General features: G+C 44.9%; 1 long non-coding RNA gene across 1 annotated transcript; it reads left to right on the top strand.

The window, feature by feature from the left end:
- Positions 1-11: 11 nt before the first annotated feature.
- Positions 12-17,256, top strand: LOC308198609. Its single transcript, XR_013954049.1, has 3 exons — positions 12-540; positions 1,403-1,627; positions 2,474-17,256. It is a non-coding gene; the product is annotated as an uncharacterized lncRNA (long non-coding RNA).
- Positions 17,257-17,605: the final 349 nt, after the last annotated feature.

Here is a 17,605-nt window from a genome sequence, read left to right as displayed (position 1 = left end):
GGAGCTAGGGGCTGGCGGCCCCGGCTCTCCCCGGTGGCAGCCGAGGGGCTCCCGGCGGCGCGGGGCAGCGCGGGGGGCGCGGAGCGAGGGGGGAAGGAGAGGGGACAGGGGGCGAGGGCAGGGCAGGCGCGGGGAGGGGCGGGGTGCTGCAGCGGGAGAAGGCGGGGACGGTGGGAGGGGGGCCCCAAATTTTTTCGGGGGGGGGGGGTGGGTCAAAGTTTGGGCACCGGGCCCCCGTGCGCTGGTGGCAGGGGAAAATCGCCGGCTGAGGCAATAAAATTGCCTCGGATCTTCATTTCGCTGCCGGATCCTCCGACAGGGCGGCCTGCGTGATGGCGCTGCGTGGGGGTGCGTGCATAACGAGCCGGGGGTCACTATTTTATTTCATTTTTTTTTCTTCCCCACGCGGATCCGGCCACCGGTGCTCTGTAAAACCAGCGGAACCCTGCCGGGGGTGCTCAGCGCCGCGGCCACCGGCTGGGGTGGCAGGGGACTCCCCCAGGGCAAAGCCCCGGCACGGAGGCACTCGTTACACAGGAGGTAATTATTTGCCCGGTCTTAATTCCTCAGTTCTGTAATCGAGTAACTATCACTACATCCCCTCAGGCTGGAACGCGTTTTTGGATACAGTTTGCCTGAAATGGTCGATACATAATTTACGGTTTCAACCCGATTTCCGTGTTAAAAGACGCACCGGGAAGTTGAGGGCAGGGAGCGGGTGCAGACTAAACGCAGCGTGGCTCTGTGTCCTGCTCAGAACTCGGGTACAAGGATGTGCCTCGACTCGGGCATAGCCTGAAAGGCGCTGAGCAAGCTGCCCCGGGTGCGACAGCATCTCCTCTGCCCTCTGTTTTCACCCCCATCTCTTCTGAAGACCTACAGAAAAACCCGCACCGATTTGTTGGTACAGCGTCTTCTTGGGATGTTTGTATTAATTTCGATGTGAATAGTAAATAACTGTTGAGCTCATCCGTTTCCCTAATACGCACGATGATACTGTTCAATTTAGTAAATTAAATTTTAAATAATGACATACGGTGGGCCGGGCGTTCGGAGCAGGACACAGCGCAGGTCGGTACCGCTGTGGCGGGGCCGTGCTGGATTTTCCTATTTCCTTTTTGTCCTCTCCAGTCCTGCTGCAGAGCGGGTGCTTTGCTCACCCAGGCCTCAGGAGCAGGACCCCAAAAAGTCCCCCCCAAAGCTCTGCCTTTCTTCCTTCTGAGACCTGCAAAGTAGGCACTGAGCAATGAGCAGTGAGTAGCATGAAACGAGGTAAACTAAGGGGGGGGTCCACCCTCTGTCAACATTTAAAGATCTCTGGATAGCGCTTTTCTATTAAAGATTGTTTGCCCGAAAATCTCCCAGCATTTTCCTTCTCCTGTTTTGCTGTTTTGCCCTGCAGAGCTGGCAGCCCTGCTGGCCATGTGCACTGCCCAGAGACCCCCGAGTGAAGGTGTCAGTGAAGTCCTGGGCTGTTTCTTGGCCTCTCGGTCTGGATACTGCAACTGGGACACACGGCAGGACCTCTCCCAACCTCTGCCCCGACAGGGAAACTACCGACTCCTTTCAGCAGCAGACACCTGATGCAAAGCACTACCGTCCCGCTTCTTCAGAAAAGAAGTGCCAAGTTAAAATCGGGGCGCTGCACGCCCAGCGGGCTGTACCCACCAACTTTTCCCACCTCCAAATCCTAAAGCTCGGCGGGCCGGGCCGGGCCGGCTCTCACCGCTAGGTGCTGCTGGTGCCTCCCGATGCGGCTGCAGCCGCGGCTGGCGGCCGGCCCGGAGCCTCCTGCCCTGCCTGGGGCGGGGGGGGCAAAAAAAGGGGGGTCCCGGCGTAGTGGGGGGCACCCCGCTGGCTGCAGGGTGCCGGGAGGGCTGGGTGAGATGGGGCAGAGACCCCAGGCACAGCCGGGGGGACGAAGCGGGGCGAGGGTATGGGGCTGCGGGGTGGGCAGCAGAAGCTCGCTGCTGAGCCCGGGCGTAAAGCTGGGGTCCGGGGGGGCTGAGGCCACCGGAGCTGGGCTTACGGTGGGTCAGGTCACCCAAAGACAGCCCCCCGAACTGCAGCCGGTGTTGCATTTGCCTGCCGAAGCAGGGCAGGCTGCGTTGTTCTGCATGAAATCAATCCGTTGTGGCTGGGCGGGCTGCACGGGGCTGCTGAGCTCTGCTGCCGTGGGCATTCAGAAAATCCTCACGGGGTTTGGGGGAGACGGGGAGGAAAATCTCGACTCTGGCCTCATCGTCCGGAGACTGGGCGACAGCGCTCGCCCCTGCTTGATCCCTAGACCGCGACTCCGCAGCGGCAGCCGTGGCCTTAGAAAAGCAATTTTGCTGTAGGTGGCCAGAGCATTTCACACGGAGTGAGGGAAGGGGCGCACGTCAGTGACAAGACTTTAAAACGATGCTTAAATTTAGAGCACACGCGTTCAGGTGGTCACTTCGGTAGCTGCCTACGGGTTTTTACCTCCCAGGAGCACTGCAAGGGGAGAAGAAGGGCTGCCGCGAAGAAAACACTCACACCAGACGCAGCGAAATGTTCTTTGCAACTTTGTGCTGATGCAGGCGGCTGGTCAGAGCTTCTAGACGGCGCGGTGTGTTCTCAAAAGGGAAAAAATGCCTTTCTAAGTACAATATCAGCAAATACTCAAACGAAATGGCATGCAGCACTAGTGATAGTAAGCATTATCCTGAATATTTAGATCTAGATCTGAAGCCAAGTGGCCATTAGCCATTAAATATTTAGGTACAGGGCTTTTTTTTTTTTTCTTGAATCTAAAATAGGTTGCTAAATAGTCACAGTTGTGGTTTCCATGCTCAGGCTGGTGGCGACAGTAACATTTTAATTTATACTAAAGAGAAGGCAAAGTTAAATCCATGACACAAAGTGAGAGTCAGATGACCTGAAAGCAGGAGAATACAAATGAGCTCCCTGGAGAGAAAAGGCTGTGATGGAACAAATAGAATAATACAGAGGGATGACTTGACACTATCACCGCAGCGACTATATTTCACTTCTTTGGGAAGAAATGAAATGAGCTTAAATTGGGACAACTGCTTCATTTTCAGAGAACTCTATCTGAAGCCTCTGCTGCCTACAAATAAGTGATATACAATTGTTTTCCACCCTGAAGACAGGTACTGTTAATTGCCAATTTTCATATGTCGCCTGACACGGCGAAGTCAGCAAATGTCCTCACAGTTAACAGAGGCAGGCCTGAGTATTCCCACCGAGGCTCACAAGGGGGGGGAAGGTCCTTGTTTGCAGAAAAAGACTCATCAAACATCCAGGTTGAGTTAACTACATGGTACAGCAGAAGGAGGGAACGTTAACCCAAGACACTTGTCACTGCCCGCTGAGCATCCACATTGTGTACGGCACCTAGCAGTCACCTATTTTTGGCAAATAAAAGGAACGGTGAAAAATTAGTCTTGAACAACACCATTAAGAGGTCTGATACCACATCAGAAACTGCTTTTTCTCCTCTTCTAACTCAAGCTCTGGGGCCACAGGCTGTGTTTATTAGAAATTACTTCTGCCTTGAGACTGGAAGTGGAAAACCTACCACTGAAGACCTTATTGTGTTCTAAGATAGATATTACCCGAAGGACTGAAAACTTCCTTGGTAAATACATGCGGGATTATTTTTTCTTGGGGGACATCGGGACCTTTACAATTAGACTTAAACTTTAATTTAAAGAGATGTTGTCTGGCACATAAGACATCCCACTGAACACTCTGTACAAGGTCTGGATTTGAATAGAAAGTGAATTCAGGGCTGTTTCCAGCTTATCCACTGCCTTCATACCCAACATCAGGTAATTCAGCTTAAACAGGAGCTCAACACTTGCAATTTCCCTTTACAGCCTTTGCAGTATCTTGCCCTATTCTGTTTTAAAGGTTTACAGGGGCCTGCTTATACAACAAACTGCTGTATCCAACATGTGATGTGCTCTATTGAGAAATCTGGATCTAAATATGAGCAGGTTTTGAAGGTATTAGCTTTCCTTCCTCCACCTGTTTATGTTATGAGCAATGTCTTGATAATGAAACTCTCGGTGTCGAGTTTGGAAAATGCAGTTCTCGGTGTGCTGGCAATGTGAACGTAGTGGAGAAACTGCGTATGCATTCAGCAGATTTTAATTCCCCCACAGTATTCTGAACTCCTGACCTAGAAAGCCACTCCAAAGACTTACGAAGTTCAGAGCACTCAGTTAATACAGTGTCCTTCCATACCTGCATGCTTTAATGAACTTAACTAAAATCCATACTGTACGTACTCCGTGTGTGATATTCAGTTGCTTGTAATCAAAACCAATTGACTTTCAAATCTCACCCACTTTGGCTGCAGGGCTGTTTAAACCGAAAGGTCAGGAGCAAAAAATCGTATTTTTTAAAAAATATGAAACATTTTTCTAGCCTTCTTATTCAACATATGAACTGTTTTTAGAAGTGTAATTTTATCTCTAGGCGGAGGCCAATTAGTTTAAAGTTCAAGCCTCTGTTTTGTAGATTTTCAGACAGATATTTAAAATAAGGACTTAGAATAGAAACTGTATTCTATCTTCACCTATAATGGTTGTGACAAAGCCTTTCCTCTCTTAAGAAATGGGCCCGTTGGGACTGACGCAGACAATTCCGTAGGCTTTGGGAGAGCATGGTTTCAAATTCTCAGGCAGGTAGGTCCAACTTCACAGGTTCAGACATTTCTCAACAAGAAACCTGAAATGTAACCCTAAACCCAACAGCTCTGCCTCCTGCCCTAGGAGAACAGTTCGTATCTACATGTTGTAGCCCTGGTCCCTCCTGAAGTGAAAGGCCCTTTCTGACTTGTCACCCCTTTCTGGCCTGGCAATGCAACAGAAGGCCCAACACTAGGGAGACGTCCTTGTGAAGTACGAAGGGACGGAGGTCTCCCTCAGAAAGCCCTCTCTGCCCTCTTCGCTGCCCACTTCATTAAGGCACGGTGGCCTCTTCTCTCCCACGTGAGGAGCAGGGTGGTGGAAGCAGTCCTGTGCTGAATGGGAATCTTGGCCCTGCGCTAAGCTGTCCTAAGAGGAGCTAGGAATATGTGGCACATGAATTTTCCCTGTTAGCTTGTCACTGGTAAACGTAAACATCAGGAAGAGGTTGGTTTGGGTGTTACTACTGCGTGCAGCTTCTTTCAGGTTTGACAAGTTGGAAGAGACAGCCACCTTTTTGCTCACAGTACCTCAGCAAAGAGATCGCAGGATACCACAAGCGTTACATTACCAGAAAGCCAGGAACGCCGTCGCATTAGACTATGCACCGCACTGCTTCCTAGCTGGGAGTGTCTGCTTCCCCTCACAGGCACAGCCAGGGATGTCAATAAAGAAAAATGATTGCAGCAGAGTGGGCTAGTGCGCAGAGAGAGAGGCTTTCTGCTTTGTGTTTTCAGCAGTTAAAACCCCTACACCTTCTGCACAACATCATGTTCTTCCTCCAGCTTGGCCATCGCAACGTGTAGCAGTGGCATCTTGAACGTAAGGCACAAGAGCAAAGCAAACAAGGCTGCACGGTGGGTTCTGCAGGCACGCAGCTGCAGCAGCGCAGACCAGCGTGGTTGGAGCGGGCAGGGTCAGGTATTGAGCTTTAGCAGTGTGCTGTTGTAATCCTTCTTCTCAGATAATTCCAACCACTTTTTCTATATAGCTAATTACGTATTAGTCATTATCCATTTTATGTTTCTTTTCCGTGAGAGGTTATCCATTAGAAATGGCTTCACTAGATAAAAACTTACGTATAATCAAAATACAATGACTACATGTTTTTCCAATTAACAGAACATGTACTGCAAAGTACACTGTATATTCAGCCTAGTCTGGTGGCCAGAAGTATTCCATGAATTCTTGTCAACAGTTATTAAGAATCCGACTCCTGCCAGATAAGCCGAACAATCTCTCTTGCTGACTAAGGCAATATGTTATCCTACCGCTGTGCCATATGGCCCGGGGTGCTGAGACACAACGCGCCCTCCAGTGACACCTACGCCGGAGGAGTGGCTGCCACACTCGAGGGCAGGGTTTGCATTCAGAAGGACCTCAGCCAACTGGAGGAATCGGCTAGCCAGAACCATGTGAAGTTCAACAACGGCACATACCAAGTCTGAAGCACGCCAGGCTGCGAGCGACCCCAGCTGGAGCTCAGGGCCTGCAGAAACAGAGCTACTGACCGGCTGGAAAGACCCCAGAGAAGGGAGTTACGGGACTGGAGCGCCTGATGTACACAGAGAGGCTGGGGCCACTGGGTCTGGTTAGCCTGGAGAAGAGAAGGCCATCAGGGTACGTAATTAGTCTTCCACTACCATGATCCTATGGAGAAGACAGAGCCGGACTTTTCTCAGAGACGCACAGCAAAAGGACAAGAGGCAACAGCCACAAGCTGCAACGAGGGAAATGCTGTTCAGAAACATGGAAAAAAAATCTTCGTAGTGGGACGGGCGCATCGCTGAGGCAGGGGCTTAAAGGGGCTGTTCAGTCTCCAACCCTGATGGTTTTGAAAGCTCGACAAGACCCTGAGCAGCCTGATCTGATTTTGAAGCTTGCCCTGCTCTGAGCAGGAGTTTGGACTACAGACCGCTAGATGTTCCTTCCAACCCATTTTCTTCTGTGAGCCTACAACGTAAGATCCAGTTCTGTAAAATACTAAGCATTGCAACCCATCTGACAGTCATACAGTTGCTTAAAGCTCTGTCAAGGGGCCAAAAGAATTCACTTATTAGAACACTGACCTACCTAAATCTCAGCTGTGCTTTCAGTTGGTAGGTAACCAGGTTAAGTGTGATCAATTATTTGATTGCCTATATGTTACACTCAGATTGCAATAACAGACTGGCATATGAGGTTTGATTCTCCTCTCCCTTTCCTCAAAAATGCAAGATCCAACAGTGGTAGAGAAAGGAAAAAAAGGGCAGAAAACGTGATTTTCCGGGAACAATAAATGGAACTGCCACGTTTCATGTAAATAGTATCACTGATCTACGATACTATCATTTCTACAGTCAGCAGGCCAGATCTCACCAGTAATTCCTTCCTCGTCAAAACACGTCGGGTTACTCATACAAGTAAAGGTTTGCAGGCATGCAAATTAGTTTGTAGTAAGGTGGTTAAAGTTCTAAATCATGTATTAAATTACTTCTATTGTACAAGTTTAACTTCATTTTCCAAGCTAGTCTCACGCAACAGGGATGCAGTAATGTAGGTATTCCAGCTGAAGGAGTGATTAGCTGCCGGTACCTTCTAAAATGAGATTTGTAAGCCAGATCATTGGAAAGATCAGTGGTTTGTGTCCTGGCTGTCATGAGACCAGAGAGGTGGAATATTGGCAGAAGATTAGGTTTATTTTTGTATATGTGCTTGAAATATTTAGACAGACTAGGATAGAAATCAACTTGTAAGTTTATAAACCCTGATCCAGCAAAGCAAAAAAGTCACAAGCAAGCCCACCTCCTGTGTTCAAGGAACATAAATATCAAATTGAACAGTGGACCCATTAAAGTTCAAGGAACAGCAGTGGTTTTCAAGCACTTGCTTAAAGTTAGATGTATGCTTAAATGCACTAATGACCAGGGGCATTTTTACATGAATATCCCTATATAACAGATAGCATTATATGTTATGACATTATACCCACCAGATTTGTTAATATTGCAGGCATTGCTGCATCTCCTTGTTTCTGTATAGAAGCATACTGCAGACAGGTTTGATTTTGCCACAGGAAAAAAAAAAAAAAAAAAAGAGCATTCCAGTATGAATCATCTGCCTGGGCCTGATTCAATAGAGAAGTTAGACATCAGTTTCTCTAGGGTCAGTTTGGGCTATAAACATTTATTCTCATGAAAAATGTATTTAGGCCTTTAAAAGGCTTGGCCTGAAGTGTAACAACCCCTGAACAATCTGATTGAGACCGATATATAAGCAGCCAGACTAAGATGCAAGTGCCTTTCCCTCCCTCAGGAGCTTTATCCTTTACTGTTTGTGGGTTTACCTGTTAATGCTCATCATGGTTATAAGCTCTGACTCGAGAGCTCTCATTAATCACTGCCAAAAAACACTGCATCAGGTAAGCAAACATATCAGCTGCTGAGCTGAAGCAGCGGTACTCACTTCAAACTGTCATTTGCTCCTGACATAACAAGGGAAAAAATTGTGCAACCTAAGTACCAATAATTTTTCACTGCATGATTCAAAACAAGCTTTGGAGATTGGTGCCACATTGCTACAAATGATGACACTGAGAGCTCGTGAAGTTACAGTGATCAGCACTGAAGCACACATCCTCTGTATGTCTTGCGTTATCCCCACTTAGAGTTACTCAGAGGTGTTCAGCTGATGAGCCTGGATAATGATGTTAGATTTGGATTCAGGTCTCAATATTGGGGGAGAGCTTGAAAGCTAGGTCAGAATAATCACATCCTTTGTCAGAGCCAGCTGTGAAGTACAGCAGAAGGTCATCATTTTACAAAAATTTGGGTTCACTTTAATCCAGATTTTCACGCATAATCTGGCCCTAATTCTTCCTCTGATTAGCAATAACCAGGCAAGACTTTGCATAGGCTTTCAGGCAATTAGCAGTTCAGTTCCCAGGCTGCCAATTTTGCTGACTCTGAGAACGCAGCAGTTTTTAAACTATAATCTACCAAACCGCTGCTGTCACGGTGGTAAAGTGTCTGTCAGTCTCAGAGATGTGATGTCTTGCTGCGGTTTGGAGCTCAGGTCAAGATTCATTGAAGATTCCCAAATGCTTTTTTTTTTTTTCCTTAACCAGCTAGACCCTGCAATAAAAGCATACTTCATTGATGTCTTTCTGTGTCTGCTGTAAATCCAGCTGGAAGCAAATTTTCAGCCAATGATCAAAACAAAAAGGCAACAAAAAAATGGGAGGAGAGAACCAACATGCAGAGTGACCTGGAGAGAAAATTACGTGTCTGTGTGCAAGAGAAAAAGTGAGTGTAGTAACAAGTCTAAAGTCGCAACATTCTAGTTAGAGAATGCTGAGTGATGGGCTGCCTCAAAGCAGACGAAGGAAGCTTGGTTTCCCATTTGCTTCCTAGAGTCAGTCCAATTTTGCTCAACTATTTTTCTGGAAGCTGCAACGTATGTTGGAAAAATAGTGAGAAAAGGATTGGGACACTGCAAGGAAAAACAGAATATAGGAGAGATAAGAGGCACCAACTGTGTCAGGGCAATGTTTGAGAATCACTGAGTCCACACATCACTGGTTACACTTGCCATGTATTTTCAGCCGGAGATAGTATTATTCACAAGCAATGTCCAATCCGTTCAATAGTGGATCTTGCAGCAGCTGCTATTTTGCAGCCCAGAAATGGCTGCATTTCAGTGGTAGGCAGAGGGATGCCAATAGTTCCTAAGTGTTTGGGCAGTTTGCTGGGTGGAAAAGAGTTACAAGTTTATAAAGAAACACGTTTATAACTTACTATCTTTTACACAGATGTGTGCTTTATGGGAAAAAGCATGACACAACAAATTCAACCTTCTCTTTAAGGCTCACACAGGAATTCCTTAAGGTCACAAGTTGTAGTCTGTGTACTTTGGGGACCCACATTCTACTGTTTAAACTGTGAATGGCCTCAGGCCAGCTGGTACAAAAGGCAGCTCTCTTTCCACGTTCACATGCTGTAACACTTGCATGGATTTTGTCTAAACTCTTATGTGAGTTGTCATGGGATTCCACTCCCTGCCTGTTGTTTGCTGTGCTGATATACTGACACTTCCAGAGGCAATTTTTCACATCATCAGAAAGGTCCTAACAGTGGACTGGGTTCATAGGTACAAGCGACTACCTAAACGATGAAGGATTCCTGTCTTCTATGTATGCAAGATTAAAAAGGGAAGGCAGGGGAGAGAGAGAACAAAAGGCCATGCACAGGCAAAAGAGCATGAAACCTTAATTAATTTGTGGAAGTAATAACATTTTCCTCAGTTACTCCCATTTTCTGAAGGATAGAACCTCACTGATTGAAAGATGCTCAGGTCAGATATGCTCTCACTTGTCAGCAGCTAAGTTGCTGCAGCTCTTGTAAAAGCTAAAATCTTGTGAGCTTCACGCACTGTTGTTTTTCAAGGCTACTCTCACTCAGCGTACAGTATAGGAATTGTCATATGTTGTAAAACTGGCAATCTATTCAGATCAGTATCCTCTCTAACGGTACCTTAGGAGAGCAGTGCAATAATCTGATAGGTATACTTTTTTAATCTACTTTAAATCTCAAATTATTCTCTTGAAATACTCAATTCTTCCCTGGAGCATACACTTTAGAGTATCTTTGAAATCTGTTGTACATTGTGCCAATTGTGGACAGCCTTGCTATAGCATAACTGACCAAACCTTCTGGAATCTCTTTAAGTTCTTGGCCTCAGTGGCTTCCTGTGACAATATGTTACACAGCTGAAGCACACACTCAGTAAAAAATGCTTATTTTTATCAGACACTGTCTCTTTTGGAATGTCTTGATATTTCATTTCCTCTCTTTTCCAGTTACTGCAGTAGCACAGAGCCCACTGCCAGGGCTCTGAGTGCGCTTGTAAGTCTGAATGGCTCTGACCAGCCCTTGGGGCCACAGCCCGGGACCCCACTCCAGGACCCCGGGGCCCTCAGTCCTTGCTGCAGCAGTACTGGTCTCCAGCTGCCCACAGCCTCACCCATGGGTCCCACCAAGCTGTGTCCCTGTCCCCAGGGTGCCACCCGGTGCCCAGGGCTGGGGTTTTCCCCATGGCGAGGCCACGTTCTGCTGCCTGAGGCAGACCCTGGTCCCCAGAGAGCCACCAGCTCTTATGGCTCCCTGGCACGCGTTCCTTGTGAAACAACACCACACAGTTGGCTTTTTCTTCCCCAAATCTTTTTCTGAAATTGACACAGAAACCTCCTGCAAATAATCTTCCCTCCCTTCCCCCGGCCAGCTGGGAGCCCACTCAGTGCTGACTGCGGCCCTCAACTTGAGGTTTCTAGTGGCTGCTCTGCCGAGCAGGGACGATCCCCTCAGGACCCCAGACCTCAGGGGCTGTGTTCAGCACTGTCCCCCACCCAGCAGCACCCCAACATCTTTCTGTCCCTTCATGACTGATGAAACCACTTCTGTGTCTGGTGAGGGGTGCTGAAGACCTATCACCCTCAGAGGGGACGGTCTCAAGCTTTTTCCCCCAAACCCTGGAAACCCTTTCATGGGTGCACAAAATCAATTATACATTTAGATCTGGAGCTCCGAACACCACAATCTCGCTGTTGTCCCAAACATGACTGAAGCTGGTGGCTCCAGGCCTTACCTCCTCCTGGGTGACAGCCCCTGAAGAGCTCCTGACGTGGCAGCAGGACACAGCTCTGCCAGCCTCACTGATGGTCGCTCTCCCTTCTCCACCACCCAGCGCTGTCAAGGTGCCACGCCAAGTCCTGAGGGAAAGGGCAGGCCAGGTAGGCTCGGGGAAGATCATCCAGGTCACAGTTTTTGGTGGAAAAGACATTAACACCCAACAGCCCAGCAGGCTGCATCCGGCCTGGGGCAGACAACCACACTGCCTCAGGGAGGCCGGGCAGCCCTGCCAACACCACCTCCTGTGGGCATCTGTGGTGAATGTTGCTCATCCCCTTGTCAGTTGGCACAGATAACTGCATCACTACATTCTTCCCTTCAAAATTTAGCCATGTTTTGGCTAAAATGGTCAGAACCATCACCCAGGTAAAGGTGAGTGGGACTAGGCTCCCCATAGGTCGTCATTCAGGCAGAAAAGGTGCATCTTTTTCTCTCCAAGGCCTTGTTTTGGTCTCGAATGATGGCACAACGTGTCTTCCCTGAAGGTTATCACAGTGCAAAACGTTAAAAATAGATTTATTTTACTCATGGAACAGACTCAGAGAGATGAGATGATTTTCACAGTCAGTCTCTCCTCAGTTGTGCACTAAAACCGTAGCTACGAGCTCATCCTTTTTCTTTGGTGGCAGCTATCTAACTAAATGGGTTTTCTTCAGTCTAATCCAGTACATTGTGCTCTGTGTGGAGGTTGTCAGCTCGCTGTAACTGCTCCGGAGCTGGGTTTTGTTCTGTTTTTAAATAACAGTGAAAAAAAATCGTTTGTGAGCTCTGGATTAATACCCAGCATGGTTTTGGGCCAATGTACTTGAATACATTAATGAAATTTCGCTTTATCCTTGGTGTCTTATCTTCAAGAATATTTTAAATTTACACTTCTTTCCTTTATCTTTGCTGTGTTTCCCTAGCTTGTAAATACACATAATACGTCCTGGTTTTGTTTGCCTGTTGATTTTCTTTGTTAGGATAACAGATAAATAATTAATCGGTGAATAACAGCAAGACTGCTGTTGGAATTATGCCAGATCTAAACTTGAGTCTTCTCTATTTCTTTGTAACGTATTGGGGAAAGAAAAATGAAACAAAGAAGTACGAACACATAAAGCATGTAATAAATTCTTCCTCAGAGTGAAGAGCGTTCAGGAAAACTCCTTCCTTTCCAAGAGCGTCTTTGGTTTGTTTGATATGGTATTGTTGTCAGGTACATTGGGGTCATTTTGAAAGGAGAATGTGACAAAACAATGTTGATTGTCTGATAATTAAATGTAGCTGTCTACAGCTGCCAGTCAGAATCAAGCCTGAAAATCTCATCAGCAGAAGCACAAAGTTCCTGCCACCTAAACTGAAGGAGGAACTCCGTTACCTAGAAATGAGTAACAGGCTATTACAGTCTCTGCAGCCAGTCGTAAAAAGGAAACATTCAGTACACTGCAATTATGCCATGCATCATAACCTCTCTGGTTATGTGCAGAGTAAATGTAGATTGATCATTATTAACATCCATTTTTTGGAAGAATCAGCCTAAGTACCTCACATAATAGAAAATAAACTCATTAGAAGACGATGACATGAAAACTGGAAGCCTAGGTTTCTTTTTCATTTTTAGCTAGGTCCTTCTGTTATTTCCTCTGTTGTCTCATTGAGGATTCTTGGTTAGAGCTGCCTGGAAAATTGGCAGTTAAGAAGAGTTTCTTAGATAGAATATTCTGAAGTGGCAGTGAAAAAGAAAAATATTTTGATTCCTAAACATATCTGCGTTGCCTCCTGGGAACTGTAGTGCAGGTGTTGCAAAACAGTATTCTGCATGGAAGGTTGGGTTCCTTGTCATGAATAAGTAGATCAACATGCCCTTCTCTTTCATTTTATTTGTAAAGGGAATTGGTGCGTCACGGCAGTGACATGGCCACAATGCACCCAGGGCGATTAGAAGAGTGTAAGACAATCATAGGATGTGTATGAAAGACTTTAGTAATGTTACAAAATTGTAATAGCTAGTGTTATGATTAGTTTCAGCTGCAGTTTTCTGCAGAGAACAAGTACCACCAACCAGAAACATTTCTAATTAAACTAATTCTGTTAAAAGCTCCGTTCTCCACCAAAAACAGGCTAGAACTGTACTTTTTCATCAGATTTGCTGCTGATAAATGGAGCAGGCACTGCTTCTGCCTGCTTCTTTCTCAGCCCCCTGTGGATCAGATTAAATGACAGGGGTTGTTCCCTCTAATTCTCATACATGAACTGCAGTGCTGAGATGCATTTATGATCATGACCATGCATTCTAGCAGAGATTGCTTCCCCAAAAGCTTAATGGAAAAGACCCTCTTAGAGAGAAAGGAAACAATTTTTCTCAGAAAAAGTCCAGAGGAGAAAACAATCTTCTCTAGATTCTGGAACAGTAGGTTAAGTATCATTTAGCAAGCACAGAGAAAAAGCCATGCCTGACTGCTCTCCTGACATACAAATCCATGCTTAAATGGGCACTGTGAAGGGAGTGGGCTTTTGTGGGAGGCTGTTGCTTCTGGAGAATTCAGAGGAACTCAGTATATTGTGTTGGCGTCCCATGAAACTGGTATATTACTGAAAATGAAGCAACGATGATGAATCAAATTTTCTGGAAACAGCAATACAATAGAAGAAAGAAAAGTAATCCAGTAATTAGTATGCTAGCCGGTATTACAGACTTCAGTATCCTAATATATTGCAGCCTTCCTTCATCAGTCTCTTAAACCTAGATCCTCAGAGGAATCTAATCCTTATTGATGCTGATTTTAATAATACCAGAAATACTTTCAAATATCTCTGGGTCCAAAATTAGAATGCATCTTTTTATAATTTTAGATGAATATAATGCTTCTAGATTGTAAGCTCCCTGCATTGGTGTTGTATTAAATTTGATGGGATAGATGAATCAAAAGTGTGTTCATGACCAGTACTGAAAGGCTAAATAGGGTTCAGGATTTTGAATGCTGGGATTTCAATCTATCTAACATCATAGCAACAAGGTCTGTGATCTTGACCAACTCAGAAAAACCCTCGCTAAAGAAAAGCTAAAAAAGGGAAGATAGAATAGAAATAGATGGGAAAGAAAAAAAATTCAGAAGGAAGAGCCACAAGTGCTTGTTCAGTTTTCAGCCAAAGCTGGCAAAAGTAATGAGTCAGCTAGGTCTTCCTCGCCAGCCTTTTTATTTAATGGCTCTTCAGAAGTGTCGAATAGCGGATCCCTCTATTGTTTTAACAATAAACAGATGTGAGGTTAATCTAGCACATTCTTTTCTAGTTTTGTTTCCTTCTTTCATATCACAAATGGTTTTAGTAGTACAATTAGGCTTTTTTGTTTGGATTAATCCAGGCCCTTTTGCTGCCTTTTATAAACAAATCATTGTTACCTTGGGCAATTTAGTGTATATGCCATAAGGAATAGCAATAATAATCTTTTTCATCTGTGTTTCTATAGCAGCTACCATAATAGAGCTATGCTCCATGATGATGTCTCTGCAGAGCTATCACAATGTAAATAATTAATAATAACAGTTGTTTAACACTTGAATGGGACTCTGTTGTTTGTAAACAAAGAACTTTTATTTCCTCTGCATTGCTTACTACACAAAACATAAAATGACTCCCAAGGGAGGAAGCTGTTTTCCTCACGCACTTGGAAAGGCACAGGAACTCAGCAACCCATCAAAAGTGAAAGGTCAAATGGATTTTCAAATTATCTCAATTTGAACGCATTGTGTTATTAGTAATAAGGGTGAAGAAATCTGATATTTATGTTAACAAATTCATCTGTCAAAATGCCGTTGTAAACCAAATAGACAGTGTAGTAATATTGTCCAGTAAATCCATGTGTTATTATTTTGAGAAGAGAAAAACAATAAATAGATTTTAAAATAGGAAAATTTTAAAGGACATTTTATTACAGTATATAAACACAACTACAACAGCAAAACCATATCAGAAGTTACACAACATGCTTTGACCAAGAACATTTGTCAACATTACAGAGAAATTGACTTATTTTGCTGTCTCATTATGCAATCTTGCTTGCACTTAAACATGTATTGCAGTATTTAAGTATTAAAAAAAATATAACCAAAATATTTTGAATTAAATTGTTGTTTTTTTTTTTTTTTTTGATTCCAGCAGATTTGAGAGTCATAGTTTTCCTTTACATAAGTCATACCATCCCTATTGTGGTACAGATGGCTGAGTATTTTGATTTATGTAACCTGAATATATCCATGTTCCTCATGAAGAAATTATGTTTATATATCAATAAGGATAAAATCCTCACCCTAAAATTCTTACTTTAAACAGAAGATATTAAAATAAATCCTTTCCCACTTAAAAGTTTGGCATTTATGAGTACACAACCAAACAGATATTAATGTCACAGGTAAAAGCACAAACCCAAGAGACTGTGGTAAGGAAGAATACCTAGGGCACACACAGTTGAACATCCCTGCTTCTGTCTTTTTTGACCATCTCAAGACTGAATCAAGAGGGAATGGAAAGTACATATTACTGTCATGAAGCTGCATTACACTAGCAATAAATCGGATCAGAAAGCCTCTGTAATGAAGAGGATTCCTCTCCCAAAGAGAGTGCAACAGAATACAAGACCTTATAGCTTATAGCTCTCATCTTGGGAAATTTTCTAGGAGTTATTTAGTAGTTTTTCATTTAGACAAATTAACTGAATTCAGCATTGCTCACGTTTCCCCCAGAGGAGGCTCTAAGTGTAAGCAATTCAAATAAATATCTGGGCTCCCCTGACTTCTGGGGGTCCTGAACACCTAGTCTATCAAATCCTCACCTACACAGAGTAGCTACAACCCAGCCGTGCCCTGGTACTTATGGCACGTACTAGGTATGTAGCCTTCTTCCTCCGAGTGGCAAGTAGCTCACATGAACTGTGTGCAAAGCGAGATAAAAGCTCACACGTGGGAGATCTCGTGCCTGTGGGAGGCAGAGGCTTGTGGCTCCTTGGCCTGGTATGGGTTATATTGACGGTCCTGGGATCCATGTGTCTGGCTGATGACATAGAGCGGGGTCTGGGAATTTGGCAACAGGAGGTTAAAAATGGGGAATATGGTTACTTTTTGTCACTGCAGTGGTAAGACTCCATTTCTAAGAGATGCTTAGGACCTTGCATTTTTTGCCTGTCCATAGCGACGTCTCAGACACGTGCCCTGTCATTGTTTCCCATGCTAGCTGCCCAGATCTACTGCTTTCATAAACTCAGAGAGCTATGGCACACTTCAAATCTGCAGCATTTTTCACTGTCAGCCTGTATTTCTTGGGTCACATTCGCTGCATCGGCTTGCACTTTTACTGCTACCATTTGCTGCCTGTCATTGACAAGCGCCTTCAGCAGGTGCTCAGTTTTTCTGCTGTATAACTGACAGAAGGGGAAAAAAAAGTGGTCGTTCCGGCGATGTTCCTTCTGCGGCGCACGCGGGGAAATGAGCTTGAGGTGACCCTGTCAGCCTCCACTAAACCTCATTGTATTGCTTTTTACTAGTTCAGCTGGACAATGCCTTATTAGTGTCTCAGTGCTGTCCTCGTCTTATATTTCACAGACTCCAGTCTGCACAGAACTAGTTTTGGTTGCTGTTTTATTACCATGCTATCCTTCCTCTTATTTATATATATATATTGCTTTTTTCTGGGCTGCTGCCAAGAAGCAACTTGTTTAAAAAATAAACCAAATCCAGATCCTGGCTTATGTCACCCTAATAACCTCAAATCCGTAGTCTTGTCTCTAGGGTCTACAGCTCATGACACCAAGTTACTTCATAAAATGAAACTGGATTTGATGGCTCGTGGATTTTGCTCCAAAACCCCTGAAATTAACTAACTAGACTGCAGTTTCCTTCAGAAGTATCCTTTGAGCTATCCTGGAGTCACTCTACGAGGTCTTATAGCTCCTGTGAAAAGAATAATTCATTAAGCCTTGTAGCAGATTTCACCAGCAGTTCTCAAAACACTTCACTAGCAAGGAAAAGTATCATTATCTCCATTTTATAGGTCCTTAACACATTTTTACACAATGTTTTTGAACACCTTCTTGTCTTGTCACTGTTCATTTCTTCCAAGATTGTTTTCTTAGAAAAACAGGTATCCATTACTATTTGAGCGTTTTTTTTCTACAATCCCCTTCCTCTTTCAGTGCACAGGATAGATGATGCTCAGTCCATGTGTAGCTCTTCATATTTTAATCTATCCTCCGTCTTGCACATATGCTTGCCTCCTTACGGT

This window comes from Anser brachyrhynchus (assembly GCF_964034855.1).
Source record: "Anser brachyrhynchus genome assembly, chromosome: 7".
NCBI classification, from domain to species: domain Eukaryota; kingdom Metazoa; phylum Chordata; class Aves; order Anseriformes; family Anatidae; genus Anser; species Anser brachyrhynchus.
The sequence above is the reverse complement of the archived record's forward strand: the minus strand, read 5'-3'. Positions and strand labels throughout refer to the sequence as shown.